At 42.8% G+C, this 12,628-nt stretch overlaps 1 protein-coding gene across 2 annotated transcripts in view; it reads left to right on the top strand.

Annotated features, from left to right (window-relative positions):
- Window positions 1-333: 333 nt before the first annotated feature.
- The window catches only part of CYSTM1 (cysteine rich transmembrane module containing 1), a 105,792-nt gene continuing 93,497 nt past the window's right edge, over window positions 334-12,628 (top strand). Inside the window, exon 1 of one of the 2 annotated variants that reach the window (XM_088451163.1) lies at window positions 334-616. The gene's annotated coding sequence lies outside the window, so the exon portion shown is untranslated. The remainder of the gene's footprint in view (window positions 617-12,628) is intronic. The other variant, XM_088451156.1, reaches the window with a different exon arrangement.

Here is a 12,628-nt window from a genome sequence, read left to right as displayed (position 1 = left end):
CACGCCTGGGTTTTGCAGACCACCCCCCGTCAACACCCCCAAACGCTCACTTCCTGTCAATCACTCTGTGATAAGCCTGCGTGGTCTCTTTGATCGCAGTGATGCCTTCACGCATTCGCAATACGATACATACGCAGTACGCAACAAAAAGCAGTCTTAGTACGTGATTGCAATAGGGATCCGTCATGAATCGCCCTATGCGAGTCAGCAGGGAAATTTGGGGCAACCAGTACCGTGACAAGAAGAACACACACCAACCCCTCCCCGGAAAATATATTTATGTCGCAAAGATTTCTCCCTAGAATATAAGAATCGGAGAGCAGCGTTGCGACAGCATCAGTACTAGCAGTTCCAGGATTGCGACACTCAGTCAGTGGCAGTGCCGCTGCTGCTAGGCAGGTCACCTGGTACCATAGAGCCTCTTCCATATCTTAGCAACGGCATCATGTGACCGCTGTCTCGAGAGAATGTGACGTCTGCAGCTCCTCCTGATAGACTGACACAGCTGCTTGGCTCTGGCTACAGGCGGACTCGCAGACACCGACTGGCGACGCTGCTGAGGGGCTGAGGCTGCGGCTGCACCTGATCCGCAGGAAGGGGCCGGGTAATTATTACAGTGGGTTTTATATACTCTTTATTATGGCAGTATTGCCTCAGGTGACTGTATGTATGTAAGGTGTATGTATGGCGATACATATGATGACTGGTAGCTGCTGCAGTCCTTCAGTCTTACATTATACAATCTATCCATCATAGCTGCTCAGTGCGAAGGGTAATAACCTGGCTGCTCCTGTTTTCCTACTGGGTGAATTGCAGGTCTGGTCCGTCATGTTACATGACAGTGATGGAGCCGTGACCATTGGGTGCGGATGGAAATACAAACAAATCTGCTCCCTTCCCCTCCTCTAGTCTCAACAATACTTCGACTTATTCTGACTTCAGTAATTGGAGCCATCGGCTTTTGGAAGTCAAATTAAAGTCCTTTCAGGGATTTTTTTTTGTCCTCTGCTTTTCAAAGACCTTCCTTATCTGTGGTGTAATTCTAGTTTTGTCTCTTCTATTTGTAAATCTATTTAAATCGTTAATAAATAGAACTATAGATTAAATATGAATATGGAAATTTGTACTTGTGATAAACTAAGGATGTTTTAAATAATCACCAAAAATGTGATCATCCTTCTTTTTTTTTTTTTTTTTTTAATATTAGAGTCAAAAATGAATAAATTTATTAATAGACTTGTCTTGCATTCACCTTGTTAACACAAAATACAAGTAAACTACTACAAAATGGAATAGTCTTCAAGGCCGGTACACATTAGACGGAGCGACATAGTCAGCGTGGGCCTTGCTGCAGAATGCAACCTGGCACCCGCTGATGATGTCGCGTGGGAGAGAGTGCATCGTCAGCTGGGCCTATTATGAGAAGCAGAGGAGGTGTAACCAGTGCTGTGTGGGTGTGGCCAGTGAAATGTGGGCGTGTACATCCCCATACTCTCAGCCCAAATGACTCCTTAAATATGTAAAAGAAAAAAATGCTTCATTTTGTGAGGTAAAAATAAATACAATTTTACTACTTATGGTTTATGGCTGACCGTGTGGAGAGCAGATGGCCAGTCAACATCATGTTGTCATGACAATGGGCCTATTTTATGTGGAGGCCTGGAGCTGTAGCTCCATCCGCCCCATTGTTAATCTGGCCCTGGTCGTCAGTGACATAGGCGGTACACACTGGCCGATGTGGATGATATGTCGTCCAGTCTGCCGGACCGGACGCCATATTGTCTAGTGTATACCCGGCTAACTTACTTGACTTCAGTTTTTTTTTTTTAATACAAGGTCTGACTCAATCACAGGTTAGGTTACAGGGTTAAAATTCTGTATTTTGGTTTTATTTGTTGCATTTTTCCTTGTGCTGTACTGTCAGTTGGGGATGTAGTTTGCATCCCGACGTTTGGAATGCTGGCGCCGGAATCCCAACACCGGTATCCCGACCGCTGATATCCCCACGGTAAGTATTAGGCTCAGGCTGTGGGCGAGAGGGGAGGGTTTTTGTTAGGCTGTGGTGGGGGGAGGTTAGGGTTAGGCTGCGGCTGCATGATGGGAGGGTTAAACAACTTACCTCCAGGTGCTGGTATTGCAAACCAGTCAGCATTTTGACCACAAGTCATGTGTGCTCCGGTATCCTGTACCCAACCCTGTTAGTGGAAGTAGTTAGGGATTGTGCTGGAGGTAAGAGGACAAATATATTAGGGAACTGGCACCATTATGGATAATTTGGTATAACCTTCCTTCTATTTGATGTATATTTGTGAATTACTAATGTAGAATGAGAAAATGTAATATGTAAATTGTGTCATTAAAATGGGGAGAGCGGTATGTAAGTAGATTATTTTATTTGTTTAAGAAACTTTTCTTGTGTTTGCATTTATTTTAAGTTCAGTATACCACCGCTTTTATGCTTTGTAGTTGTATGCTAAGTGGGACATTGTGGAAATGTGTTTTTTGGTCATTAAATGGTTTTATATAACCCTTAGACTATGGTAATATACCTACGTCGATTTAACGGCATTGAATTAAGGGATCCCTAAGACACTTTTGTCCATGTAAACATGAAAAGCTATAACAAAAACAGAAATAAATATTTAAAGAGTGTTACAGTAATTAAAATGTTTAGCAGTACATTTCTAAACCGGATATTCAATAGATGGCGACTTGAGAGATATGATATTAAGGTGGGCTGGATGAATTTCAATGTTAAAGATATAGCAAATGTTTGGTGGTGTTAGAGTTTGGGATTATCCCCGGCTTAATATGAGATTTAAAATGATTTTACAGAAGTGTTCCGTTTGAGTGTGTGTTTAAAAGTTTAGAGTGCATTAAAGAAGTGAGCAAGCTATATTTTTCTTCACCTACATATCATTCCATACCACAATCTGTTATTGGTGAGAGATAATGCATTGAAATGTAAGATTCAGGTGCGTATAAAGAAAGATACATTAGGGGGCCTATGTTCAGGGTATCACGGGAGTGCTGCAATTGTTTTTTTTTTCCAATGTACATAACAGGGGAAATAGTCAGTATTTTTTTTTTTACTTATCCACTATATGTACTAAAGCTAATCACAAGGACAGTGATAGAGATAACCACCGTCCCTACGAGTTACATCTCCGGTGTATCAGAATAGTCTTTTACATTTTTTAAAGACTCTTCTGAGACAATCTGACACTGTGCATGCATGTCTCCACAGGCATAAAGCTGTTTACACTTTCTAAGGATAGCATAAACCAGCGGGGCCAACAGAGTTTGGTACATAGCAGTCAGATCATAGTCCCCATTTATAATAATGGGGACTGCAATCCGCACCAATAGTTTGGTAATTTGGCCCCTAGATCTGAGCATGGAGATTAACCTACTGTAGCTAAAAGGGCCTATTCTATAAAAATTGAAAAGCTCTTCCATTTATAATAGAGAACCACATAGTATGTGGCAGGGAATCCAACAGATTACCAACTACAAAATTAAATCCTTGTCCATTGGGATAAATGTTGCTCTTGTGGAGATTTCATAGGGAGAATATTCTAGAGGTAAAAGGGTTAATATTTCCTTCTGATAGGTTACTCGTGCTGGATGAATCAGGTTAGATTGTGTTTCCTGGTCCTCATTGTATCCCGGGTATTTTTATCCTGTCATTGGCTGTATGTATAAGTGTGTTAAAAATATGGAGTGCTTTGAAAGAATAGAGTTGGACCATATATTAGAATGGCCTATTGGCAGACTTTGATTGTCATCAATTTGCTTATAGGACTAATAGGTGAACGGAAGATGCTATTATTACTGTGCTCCATCGTGTTCTTTGTTATTTAGAGAAATAGGACTCCTAAGTTGGGCTATTATTTGTCGATTTATAGTTCGTCTTTCAGTACTATTGTTCCTGCAATGCTTATTGTTAAGTTGCAGGAAACTGGATATAGGGCCTGATTCAGAGGCGGTCGCTGTTTGCGAGCGCTTGCTCTGAATCGGGGTGGGGATTTTTTTTTATCTCCTGCCCGCTCGCTAAGCTGTGGGTGCCCACCCACAGCTTGTGCGAGCGGGCTGGAGATGGTCGCGACCATCGGCATTGCAAGGAGACCTGCGAACGCACGTGCGCACTGGGCCACTATCGACCCTCTAACTAGCGCTATGCGCTCGCGAGCGGGTCTAAATCAGGCCCATAGTGTGCCTGTCTGTCATTGGCATTTAGATTTCTTGACCAATCACCCTCACTCCTTTTTAAAGTGAGAAATCTTGCTGAGTATAAGTGCAAGTATTCCTACTTTTAACTTAAATGTACTAGTGAAATTTGCTTATGACACCACCACTGTTCCTTTAATTCACAATGGTTAAGGGTCCACGTGCAAACATGAGGCGCACTCCTAACTAAATTGAGTGAGGCAAATCACTTGTCTCTTAATACTTCAAAAATAAAATAAGTTATAATTGATTTTAGAAAACAGGTCTTCCTGAATGGTAGCGAGTTAGACATGTTGAACAGTTTTAAATGCCTTTGTGTCCACATTTGTTTGGATCGACTGCGGTCTTTTATCACCTCGTCCCTGGAAAAATACTTTGTGTGTGTCTAAGGCACAAATTATTAAAAATATTGTAGAAAAAAAAATGACCTTCAGGCTGTGTATAAGGTGTATATGAAACATAAATGAATTTAATTTCTGTACACAAACTTTGCTTGAGCCACAAAATTATTGAAAATATTGTATAGAATTACCTGCAGGCTGTGTGTATAAGGTGTATATAACACATAACTGCATTCTGTGTGTATATTGGGGTCCCATTCCCAAGATATCTCATTACGATATGCAAATATTCCAAAATACGGAATATTCCGATATCCAAAATACCCCTGGTCCCAAGCATTTTGGATATGGGAGACTCAACCTGTGTATATATATATTATTATTAGTGTGTGTATTTTACAATATTTATTTCCTGTTCTTAGCTTACAAGAGTGGAAACGAGTATCGTTTCTGTTGCTGTAGCCCATCTACTTCAAGGTTCGACATGCTGTGCATCTAAATATGCTCTTCTGCATACATCTGCTGTTCTGTAATGCATGGTTATTTATGTTACAGTTGGCTTCCTGTGAGCTCATATCAGTCGGCAGAGCCGTAACTATATCTTTTCCTGTGCCAGAAAGAGCTTTGGTCCCCCCCCACACATTGTAAACAGGTACAGTGCGCGCCGCAGTAAAAAAAAAAAGGGTATGAACTCATAGGGAAAGTGCGTGGCCACACACATACCCCCAATTAACATTACGCCACACAGTAGTGTCCCGTTATTCAGGGCCTGATGAAGCTGAAGCCCTTGGGGGGCCAGGGGCAAATAAGGCAGGGGCCTGCCCCCACTCCTCCGACCCTCCCCTATGTCAGCACAGCCCCCCACTCATCATCAGGCCTGTCCCCACTTGTAAACTGAACAATTTGATACAGAAAAAAGAGTACATAGCCTTTGCTTTTTCTAAATGCACATCAGTATTTCTCACATGGGAAGTATGTATGTTTTTGTAGTCAGGATTGTTCCCGAAAGTTAATGCAGGCTAAGGGCCTGATTCAGAGCCGGACGCTCTGACCAGAGCGCTCGCTCTGAATCAGGGCCCTCCTACCTCAACTTGGAGCGGCCTCATGGACGCTCGCATAGCTGTGGGTTACCACCCACAGCTATAGCGAGTGTCCATGATGATGGTCGCGATGGTCAAGACCATCGCGACGAACGGGCTTGCGATGAGACCCTGCGGTAGGGTCTCGCTGCCGCAAGCCCTGGAGTGATTTTGGCTCTATCAGAGCCAAAATCACTCCCACTGACATCACTACTGATGGTGACATCACTACTGTCAGTGGGGCCGGACTCAGACGGTAGGCGTTCCCATGGGAACGCCTCCGTCTGGCAGCCACGCCCACCAAAGGGGGCGTGCTGTCAGTCACCATCGACAGCACGCCCCCTTTGGTGCGAGACCTGGAGCGACAGCTTGGCTGTCGCTCCCCGGGTCCCGCGCATGCGAACTACGGAGCTCCCTCCGTCGCGCGCATGCGCATTAGGGCATCATCGACCCGCTTGCGAGCATCCTACGCTCGCGAGCGGGTCTGAATTAGGCCCTAAATTCAAACATAGTGGAAAATTCAATTGTTTGCCTGTAAGGGATGGGCGCCCGATGGCAGCTATTCAATTGTTTACTTATTGGGTACAACTGCATGATTTTTGCTCGCATCCTCTTGAGATGGCGAGCAGAAATCCATGAAAAGTCAGCTGTTTGGGCGCCCAAGTGCTGCCAAGCAGCACTTAGTCGGGCGTGAGGCTTTATCACCCGCAATTCCGTGGCCCATCCACTGATGTCTGTGGGTACTCTTGGTGGTGCTGCTCACTCCCAGTGTGGACGGCTATATGACATAGCTTGGAAGTGCTCTCTGAAGCTTTGGTGACAAATAGTCTCTGGTGCCTGTGCCACAGTTCACGTTCACCACTCATAACATTACAGGCAGAGATGATAAAAGATATGTACTCTCAGGGTGCATATACACCAGGACGATATCGGCACAATTTGGTGTATCGGCACGACAAATCGTGTATATCGCCTAGTGTGTATGCACAATTGCGCGCTCCTGCTGGTCGCATGCGTTATCGTGTGATTGTCTGTGCTGCACAGTCAATTATACGATGTTGCATGCGGCGCCATACATATTAATGAAGGACGGAACATGTACATCGTTCTGTCATTCATTAAATTGTGCAGTGTGTATCGGCAATCATGCGATGTCCAGGGTGAAGGCAAATCGCCCTGAACATCGGCACGATTGCCAGTCGTTTAGGTGTTTACCCAGCCTCAGCCTATTTAAGGAAACCCGTTTAATTTATTGCAAGTGCTCATTGTATTATCAAGCTGTGTTCTTGACCCTGCTTTGACCACATCTCCCGGTTTTCTCATTATCTACTTTTCTGCAATATGCGTTGCAGATAGTCGACCGAGGCTCTTGCCAGCTGACTACGCATCTTTGTTTTCTCCGTGCCAGCCATTCTGCCTGGTGGGGTTTCACTCATGTTTACCTCTGCCCATGTCTATCAACCATGCCCCGTGGATTACCCTTGTATTCTGTTCTGCCTCAATCTACCATTCCATTGTCTATACACCCTTGGCTTCCCTGACCATGCTTTTCTCCATGTTTAGGACTATCTTTTATATGCAGTAATTGGGATCCCACTTAAAGTAGTCTGCTTCAGACACAGGGGCCAATTGTTTTGCATTGCCCTCAGCTTCCGTGTAAAGTGACAGGAGCAATTCAGTTGTTTGTGCCGATGAGCATGAGTGCCGTAGGCGCCCATTATATCTGCTGGCAGCCTCCTGAGGTGGCGAGCGGAAAGCCTCAAAAAGTCGGGTTTTTGGGCTCTCAAACGCAGTGCGCCCAGTACTTTTGCACGGGTTTAGCTGCTCTACGCGTCTAAACCCAGTGCATTGGGGGTGACATGCGTGATAAATAATGGGTACCCATTATCTTGCACCTGCCGGCACAATCAATTGAATATCGTCTATCGTCCCATCACTTTAGATGGGAGATCCGGTGCGAGAAAACAATTGAATTCACCCCTAAGACCTGCACCTTATGATAGATATGCTGTAAATTGTCACTGATAAAATTAAGATTAGAAATTAAAGACATCCTTGACAGATAAAAATAAACATAAAACATATAATACATTGGTTCTGATTCTGTATTGCCCTGAGTTTTCCCTAACTCATGTAGTATAATCATTAACCCATGTCTTTTATTTTATAATCACTATTTGCTGACGAAAAACAGTGCTACACCCAGTGCCTGGTAGGTGATTCATTAATCAGAGACGTGTACTGTACTGTGCATTAAGAAGAAATGTTATCACTGGCATGTGACTGATTATGAAATATGCCATGACTGTTAAGGTGCTAAATGTTTTTCAGTGTTAGAAATGTGTTTTATTATTAGAAGGCTACAATTAGTAGTACATTAAACAGATGACAGATGTTATGAGACCTAGACAAAATCATCCTTTACATTAAATGGCCATTGCGAAGCTGGCTGCAGAATTTGTGCATTTTGGACTTGGAATCCACTTGGCAAAAAAAACAGGTGCTCTAAGCCAGTCATTATCAAACAGTTGATTCACTGTGATTGGTCGGAGCACAGTAGACCACTCTTTTGAAAGCAGCTAAACCGATGTGAGGTTGCATTGATACTAGGGATGTGCAGGCTCGGATAGGTTCGAGTTTGCACGTGGAGTTCGGATTTTTCCCTCCAAAAAAACGGAACTCAGAACGAGGCAAAACGTCATCTTACATGGACGAACATCATCATTCCTGGACTTAAGTCCAGGAATGATGATGTTCGTCCATGTAAGATGACGTTTTGCCTCGTTCTGAGTTCCGTTTTTTTGGAGGGAAAAATCCGAACTCCACGTGCAAACTCGAACCTATCCGAGCCTGCACATCCCTAATTGATACAGTATATTTCATTGATGTCATTTAGAAATCGCAGCATGTTCTGGCAGTTTTCCAAGTGCTGGCATACCCAAACACTTTAAAGCTGGGTATTCACCTAATAGATATAGATATATCTGCAGCTGATGATTGTTCATACACCCTGAACAACCATCATCTCTGCTGCAACTGTACGGGCGGTCAGCTGATTGTGTATGAGCAAAGCATGATGCCCCAATATATGTGCAGACAGGGTTGCATAAAAATCCGATTTTTTTCTAAAAATAAAAAAAAATTGGATTTATTTGATTTAAATCAGATTTTTTTGGGATTTAAATAGGATTTTTTTTATTAATTTTTTTTTAAGTAAACTGTTTCATTTTAGATGTTTAAACCTTGCTTTAGTAATAAATTAACAATTTTTGAAGTGAGAACAGTAACAAAATGAACACAGTAATAGAATATATACACACTAAACAGTTCCATCAAGAAGTACAATTAGGCTCTGAATTTCACTCAATCAGTTGTTTGAGTCTGAGTCAAACATGTACATGTCTTTGTCCATGTCCTCACGTTTGTCCTCAACAGAAAAGGCTCTGTAGAATGCAACCAGCTTAGCTGCTTTTTCATTTCCCAATCTGTTGCTTATTTTGGATTGTACAAAACCGTCCGTTGAAAAAATCCTTTCAATTCCTGCACTTGATGAACTGCGGTGAGCATCTGCTTCAGAAGATTTACTACAGAAGTGTCTAACTGAAGTCGAGCTGCGTAGGACATCCACTAGGCTAGAGGAGATATCTGGCGTAAAGTGTCCACTTCAAACATGTATGGAGCAAATGGTTTCATGGATGCACGAAAGTTGATGATGATCGGAATAATTTGATGATTATTGGCATGTGCAAACTCTACAGCAGTCTCAATTTCAGCAGGACTAAGCTTTTCTTCCTCCTGTACCGAGGATCAAGTAGATTAGCCAGCAAGTCGGCATCTGTGAGTGCAATTTTAGCATCTTTACTACATTGCTGTGGTGTCCAATCTCTTCAAGATCATCTAACAGCTTCTTCCACACTTGTACGACCTCACTTATGGTGCTTTTGCGTCTTTGTGCACGATTAAGAGCTACAGCTACATCATTTTATTTAAATTGTGCAACCCTGTCGGCAGATATATTTGGCATCGACTGTGCAGCACAGCAGACGCGATATGTCTGTGAACGATGTCGTTCAGACATATATTGCTGGTACACACTGGCCGATGCACATTGAATAGATGCTATGCACATAAATGCAGCAGTGGTTGTCCTAAAAACATTTCTTGCCTTCAACATTTTAATGTTTACAATGTTCACATATGTATTTAACCAAGCCAATGGTAACTACTATCTAATGTGGGGGTGGGGGTTTAGCAGAGCTGAGCGTTTGCCCGGGGTAACAGAAAGCATAGCTTCATTCCTGGACAGAGGTCTTACCCACCCGAGCTTCAAACACCGGGCATACGGTCACCTTGCTCCCACCACCTTATATACACTCAGTCCTAAAGCTGGTCTGATCAGACGACCTATCGTCCACATCGGGCAGTGTGTACCCGCTATGCTGCTGACAATGCGTGCTCCCGCGCGTCATCGCTCATCGGACGAGATCAGCGGGGGCCATGCTGCCGAATGCATCATGGCCCCCGCTGTCGTTCCATTGCTGCTGGCATCGGCAATGTGGGTATGCACTTGCCGATGCTGAGACCCGCCGTTGACGACATTGTGTTGGGTACACATCGTTGAGTGTGTACCTAGCGTAAGATCCTGACAACCACCCTCACACTCCCTACCAATGCCCAGCTCTCATCCCATACTTTCCATGGTGGCTGGTTCTCTTCTGAGTCTGTCCCGTCCCCTCCCCCTTCCCCCACATGCTCATTAGTAAAGGTGTTTCACATTTACATCATCACCATGCACATACCACCTAACCATCCTCATTTCAGCAGGACAGTTCTATTTTTTTATATATATATATATATATATATATATATATATATATATATATATATATATATATATATATATATATATATATTATAAAAACTCCTTTATTTGTAAAGGAAAAATATTTAGTTGTCACATATAACAAATTGTACAGTAAAGAGTGCAAAGTAGACATACAATAAACTGGACATAGTAACCTGAGCACAAATAATGGTCCAGAACTGGAAAACAGTGTCTACCAAATATATAGAAACAGCCAATTTGAATCAAGTAAGGAAAATCGTACCTATATTTATGTTTCCAATCATATAAACCAAATCTACAGACAGAGAAAAGAAACAGAAAAAGAAAACACATAACACAAAAAGATAAACAAAAGAAAAAAAATTGAATCAAAAACACGAAAGGGGGGAGAGAAAGTAGGGAAAGAAGTTGTGTAGATACCAGGTCAATAAAGGGGAGTGAGCTTCTATCAACTTCCAGTTAGACAGTAAGTACCATCCTAACAAACATAATAGTGCAATCATGAATAAGGGCCTTAAAAGAGTCAGATGATTTAAATTCAATCCAACTGAACCACATGGTCACAACTCTGAATGATTCTCAGGGGCAGAGTAAAATATATCGTCCATGGCCATATAAAAGTCCAAGTGTTGGCACCAATCCCATGTTGAAGGGGGTATCTGAGCGCCAGCGGACAGGCAAAACTGCCCTAGCAGCATTATTTTAAATGTTTTAGTAGGGATTTTTTGTATTTAGAAATTGGGATAGATGTGTGAGAAAGCAACCAAAAATGAGGAAAGCAACCAAAAATGAGGAACAGAGTAACCCAAAATCTCTAAGGCCAAGGTTATTATATTATGCCAAAATGGAGTGATCAGAGTGCAGTCCCACCATATATGAATCATCGTACTTATTGCACTATGACATCTCCAGCAGAAAGGGAACACAAGGGGGACATACTTATGGAGCATTACCAGGCAACTATACTATCTCTTGAGTACTTTATATTGAGTCTCCATAACCTCTAGACTAGAAGAGCAAGCACTAGCGACCTGAAAAACTTTTTCCCAGTTTACTTGAAAACCTCTAGCCAAGAAATCCTTATCCCAGGCTAGTACAAATAGGGGATTGGCACATACCATGTAACAAAATTTGATCCCAGAGACAGTATGTACAGGAGCAGTTTCATGAGTGCACATATTCTCAAAGAGGGTCAAGTTTCTAGTAAATAGCGAGGGTCCTCCGAGAGACCAAACAGAATGTCTAACTTGTAAAAATGACCAGAAATCTTGGTTCACGATGGGAGCATTAACAGTAAGTTCTTGGAAGGACATAAGTCGACCATCTAAAAATAGTTGTCCCACTTTCGTGATCCCAGCCACTGACCAATTTGAAGCAACCATCTTCAAAATCCCAGACTGGAAAAGAGGATTGTACAGGATGGGTGTAAGCGGAGAAATAACAGTGGAAACCTTGCTTCGAGCGCGCAAACGTTTCCATATCTCCAGTGTAGGGCCAACAGTCGTGTGAGAGGAGCGAACTATTTTAGAGCACCAAGGAAGTGTGGTTAAATGAAGATTTGATGACAGGGACTCTAATTCCACCCATTGCTTCCCCCCAGAATTATGTGACCATTCCAAGATTCTAATCAAAGTGCTAGCCTGATAATATGTAGCTATCGTGGGTAATTGTTTACCTCCCCAACCACTCAGTCTAAAAGCACCTCGTGTTTAAACCGGGTCCTCCTCCCTTCCCAAAAGAAAATCACGTATAAGATCGTGGACTTCAGTAAGAAAACAGGGCGGGAGCCCTACTGGGGTTGTTTGCAACAGGTACAAAAGCCAGGTACATTCGCTGCAAAAGCCACTTATCTAAATCCTTGCGAAGCGAACAGAGTAGAGGAGAGTGGTTTAGAGAGAACACATCGCTAAGGCACCTGGGGAAGAGAATTCCAAATATTTAATATGTGATGGATGCCATTGAATAGGGAATGCTGAACTTAGAGCAGAGGCGACTCCTGCAGGAGCAGAGATATTAAGGAAAGTGGACTTGCCATAATTGATTTTAAAATTAGAGAAGAGTCCAAACTGTGAAACTCCTGCATTAAGTTGGGAAGCAAGGTGACTGGATTTGTGATCACAGCAAGTAGGTCG

Source organism: Taudactylus pleione, unplaced genomic scaffold (genome assembly GCF_031769625.1).
Source record: "Taudactylus pleione unplaced genomic scaffold, aTauple2 ptg000025l, whole genome shotgun sequence".
In the NCBI taxonomy this organism is placed as follows: Eukaryota; Metazoa; Chordata; class Amphibia; order Anura; family Myobatrachidae; genus Taudactylus; species Taudactylus pleione.
The sequence above is the reverse complement of the archived record's forward strand: the minus strand, read 5'-3'. Positions and strand labels throughout refer to the sequence as shown.